Here is a 5000-nt window from a genome sequence, read left to right on the forward strand (position 1 = left end):
TCCCTGCCTGCCTTCCCCCCAGGACTTCCTTCTGAACACCTTTGTCGTTTAAAATAATAATAAATAATATGTGTGTGTGTGTGTGTCGGTGTCAGTATCAGTCAGTCAGTCAGTGTCTCTCTCTCTCTCTCTCTCTCACTCAGAGCTGCTGTGGAAGGAAACTTTTTTAAAAAGAACTTGCTTATTGAAAGAAAGATGTGCCTCAAGCTGCCGGGCCCTGTCCATTGTCATGTCAGTGGCAGGACTGCTTTCACCAGGAACCCTTCCCTGCCATTGCAGTGTTGATTTGGTCCTTATGCAAATTTAGGGGCGGAGCCAGCACACAAACGACCAATCACAGCAAAGTCCGCACTTTGCGAGCGCACGAGGTCGCGGCCAGCGTTCCAGTCCGCTCAGATCCAAATAAGCCCGAAAAGGAACACGCTCGATCTTAGCCAAAAGGCCGAGAAGCGATACCGCGCTCGATGCGAATTGATCTCGGGTCCTGTTTGCCCTCCCTCTTTGTTCTCTGGCTGCCGGTGTTGAAAGCAGTCTCGCAGCACTGCCGTTCTCTCCCACTCTGGCCACATTTTTTGCCACCGTTTCTAATTGCAACAGTGGATGAGTTTAAAGAAGTTGCCGTTTTTTCCTTTCTTGCCAGGATTGCTTGACAGATTGGTAAATTTGCCAGTAGGCCACCAATCAGATGGGGGAGGGTTGTGTCTCAACGGACCTCCGTCAGTCAGTCTCAGTCACTAACGAACTGCCGTGGAAGGAAACCTCTTTGAGTAAAACTAGTGACGTGACGTGACGTGTCTCACAATGAGCGAGCGAGTGAGATTGCAACGGCCAATTGAGAAAGAGGTGAGGTGCTGACAATCAGCAGCTCGTGTTGAAACATTCATTCCACGGCAGGCAAGACCAATCAAAAAAAATACTGCAGATGCTGGCTCGGCTCGGCTGGCTGGGCTGGCTGGCTGGAAATGGGAAATAAAAACACAAGGCGTGTTAAAGGCTGGTTAAACTGTCGAAAGAAACAAGGCGTTAATGTTTCAGAAGCGCCTATTGAAAGACGTCTCTCAAGCTGCTCCCTGACTGGGCCCTGTCCATTGTCACGTTAATCCCAGGGCGGGGCGGGACTGCTTTGACCGGGAGACCTGTTTTCTGGGACGCAGGTGTGACATTCCAGGGAGGCACCTACTTTGTGCTGATTCGAAACGACCACGACAACGGCAACTTGCAGTTCTATATTACAACAACAACAACGCGCGTGTGGTAGTTGGGAGGGGCTGCGTTCGCGCTCTCCCCCCTGCATTGAAACTCAAAGTTCGATTTTCAATCCCATAGTCCACCAATCGGATGGGAGACGGTGTGTGTGTGTGTGTGTGTGTGTGTGTGTCAGTGTCAGTGTCAGTGTCAGTCTCTCTCTCTCTCTCACTCTTACTCAGAGCTGCTGTGGAAGGAAACCTTTTTAAAAAGAACTTGCATATTGAAAAAAAGATGTGTCTCAAGCTGCCGGGCCCTGTCCATTGTCACGTTAATGGCAGGACGGGGCAGGACTGCTTTGACCAGGAGACCTGTTTTCTGGGACGCAGGTGTGAGATTCCAGGGGACCTGCTTTGTGCTGATTTCCCTGCCTCCCTCCCTCCTCCCCAGGACTTCCTTCTGAACACCTTTGTCGTTTGAGCGAGGGCCAAAAGCCTGCCTGTGAAAGGGAAGGATCAGCCGGTCAGCCCCCTGCTGGTCGCTGCTGCCAGTGCAGCAGGCGTGCGTGTGTCCTCGGCCTCGTGTCCAGGTCCCTCAGGGACTTGAGGCAGCTCTCCCCGGTGGTCTCGTGGTCAGGACCGGGCTTCGAATCCCAGTCGGGGGGGGATGACTTTCTGCTGCAGATTAATTGGCATGAAGGAAAGTCTCCCCTCCTGAGCGTAAAGCTCCACCCTCACCACCACCGCCGCCTTTTCCTCCCCTTGACAAACGGACAGACAGACAGACAGTCAGTCAGTCCAGTTCGGGAGCGCAGCTTTCATTAAGCAATGGCGTTTGTGACAACTCATCGTCTGACAGGTTGATGATTTCCCCACACGCCTCCTGCCGAATAAAAGGCTCACCCTCCCGGACACTACCCCCAGAATCACCCACCCCGCCCCCCAGGGGTGAATATTAAGCCCGAGAACACCGACTGTAACCAACCGCAGTGAAAAGTTGAAGTGGCAACTCATTAACCAGATTTATTTTGGGCAACTCATTAACCAGATTTTTTGTTCATTTGGTTTATGAGTTGCCAAGTGTAAATCTGGTTAATGAGTTGCCACTTCAACTTTTCACTGCGGTTGGTTACAGTCGGTGTTCTCGGGCTTAATATTCGCCCCGGGGGGGGGTGTATAGCGGGCGATGGCCGGTGTGGAGTGCGTTTTTTGGGGGTTGATTTTCACTTTGCCTCGCTGGTGGAATTTGTGGGAGGCAGGCAAGGGGATTGGTGTGGGCTGGTGGGCGGCAAGGGAGATGCTTGCTTCGGGGTGTTATCCTCACTTTGGTCCGCTGGTGAGAGTAGGCAGCGGCAGGCAGGCAGGCAGGCAAGTGTGATGTAGTGTGGGGTGCAGTGCAGTGCGGTGCGGTGCTGCCCTGTCGTTTATGAAAGGTTGTAATGACACTGCTTTGCAGCTGACCATGTCCACTGATTTGTGACGCCCGTATGGAGGCTGATATCTCAGGAGGGCCGAGGCCGATTTCCTCCGGGGACGGCTCGTCGCGTGCGGCAGGACGAGGCGCAGCGGACGGTACCGAGCGCTCGGAGGTGCGGCGCTGCCCGCCGGAGGTACAGCGAAAGGCTGCAAACCGCTTTCCGCCTGCTAACTCGGCGGCCGTCAGACCGACCGACTCCGCTTTACCACCGGAGCTAGAGTCGGGCAAGGGGCACCGAAGGGTACCGGAAGGATCGCGTTCGCACGACGGGAAGTCGACTAGCGGGCCGCCGAAAGCGAGCCGGGGGCCCCCGGTTTTTCTGTCCCACCTGGAGACTGATATCTCAGGAAGGCCGAGGCCGATTTCCTCCGGGGACGGCTCGTCGCGTGCGGCAGGACGAGGCGCAGCGGACGGTACCGAGCGCTCGGAGGTGCGGCGCTGCCCGCCGGAGGTACAGCGAAAGTCTGCGAACCGCTTTCCGCCTCCTCTCACCGCACGGCTCTCCTTTTCACCCACTGGCGGATTTTCACCCTCCGACTGCTCGCTACCGTCCGCTGCGCCTGGTCCGGGCCCTGTCCATTGTCATGTTAATGGCAGGGCGGGGCAGGACTGCTTTCACCAGGAACCCGGTTTTCTGGGTCAGAGGTTCCAGGGGACCTGTTTTGTGCGGACTTCCCTGTGTCCGTCCCTCCCTGCCTGCCTTCCCCCCAGGACTTCCTTCTGAACACCTTTGTCGTTTAAAATAATAATAAATAATATGTGTGTGTGTGTGTGTGTGTCGGTGTCAGTATCAGTCAGTCAGTCAGTCTCTCTCTCTCTCTCTCTCTCTCTCTCTCACTCAGAGCTGCTGTGGAAGGAAACTTTTTTAAAAAGAACTTGCTTATTGAAAGAAAGATGTGTCTCAAGCTGCCGGGCCCTGTCCATTGTCATGTCAATGGCAGGACTGCTTTCACCAGGAACCCGGTTTTCTGGGTCAGAGGTTCCAGGGGACCTGTTTTGTGCGGACTTCCCTGTGTCCGTCCCTCCCTGCCTGCCTTCCCCCCAGGACTTCCTTCTGAACACCTTTGTCGTTTAAAATAATAATAAATAATATGTGTGTGTGTGTGTGTGTGTGTCGGTGTCAGTCAGTGAGTCAGTGTCTCTCTCTCTCTCTCTCTCTCTCTCTCACTCAGAGCTGCTGTGGAAGGAAACTTTTTTAAAAAGAACTTGCTTATTGAAAGAAAGATGTGTCTCAAGCTGCCGGGTCCTGTCCATTGTCCTGTCAATGGCAGGACTGCTTTCACCAGGAACCCGGTTTTGTGGGTCAGAGGTTCCAGGGGACCTGTTTTGTGCGGACTTCCCTGTGTCCGTCCCTCCCTGCCTGCCTTCCCCCCAGGACTTCCTTCTGAACACCTTTGTCGTTTGAGCGAGGGCCAAAAGCCTGCCTGTGAAAGGGAAGGATCAGCCGGTCGGCCCCCTGTTGGTCGCTGCTGCCAGTGCAGCAGGCGTGCGTGTGTATTCGGCCTCGTGTCCAGGTCCCTCAGGGACTTGAGGCAACTCTCCCCGGTGGTCTCGTGGTCAGGACCGGGCTTCGAATCCCGGTTGGGGGGGGATGACTTTCTGCTGCAGATTAATTGGCACCTCTGAAAGAAAGTCTCCCCTCCTGAGCGTAAAGCTCCACCCTCACCACCACCACCACCGCCACCTTTTCCTCCCCTTGACAAACAGACAGACAGACAGACAGACAGACAGTCAGTCCAGTTCGGGAGCGCAGCTTTCATTTGGAAGCAGACCCTGCTTGTTTAAAGTCAACGACGCCAAGTTATTTTGCACTTTGAATTATATCGCTCCGTGCGAGCGGCACTCAGCCTTGGAGAAGAAAAAAATACCACTGAGCTGAGAAAGTTCTTTTTAAAAAGGTTTCCTTCCACAGCAGCTCTGAGTGAGAGAGAGAGAGAGATATCAGCTTTATTCTCAGTAATAATACACACACACACACACACACACACACACAGAGACACTGGGAAAGAGCTGATTTTCCTTTTGAATATCTCCCCACGGGGAGCTGCACCGTTCCCAGAGACACTGCAATACTGGGTCGATGCGTGGAGTGGACGGAGCAAGCCCCTATTCCATCTCCCTGTTCTAAAAATCAATTAAAAATAATAATAAATAATATGTGTGTGTGTGTGTGTGTGTGTGTCGGTGTCAGTATCAGTCAGTCAGTCAGTGTCTCTCTCTCTCTCTCTCTCTCTCACTCAGAGCTGCTGTGGAAGGAAACCTTTTTAAAAAGAACTTGCATATTGAAAGAAAGATGTGTCTCAAGCTGCCGGGCCCTGTCCATTGTCATGTCAATGGCA

General features: G+C 53.5%; 1 pseudogene; it reads right to left on the bottom strand.

The window, feature by feature from the left end:
* Nucleotides 1-4700: 4700 nt before the first annotated feature.
* LOC137307678 (U2 spliceosomal RNA) lies at nucleotides 4701-4817 on the bottom strand (annotated as a pseudogene).
* Nucleotides 4818-5000: the final 183 nt, after the last annotated feature.

Source organism: Heptranchias perlo, unplaced genomic scaffold (genome assembly GCF_035084215.1).
Source record: "Heptranchias perlo isolate sHepPer1 unplaced genomic scaffold, sHepPer1.hap1 HAP1_SCAFFOLD_1089, whole genome shotgun sequence".
Lineage (NCBI taxonomy): Eukaryota > Metazoa > Chordata > Chondrichthyes > Hexanchiformes > Hexanchidae > Heptranchias > Heptranchias perlo.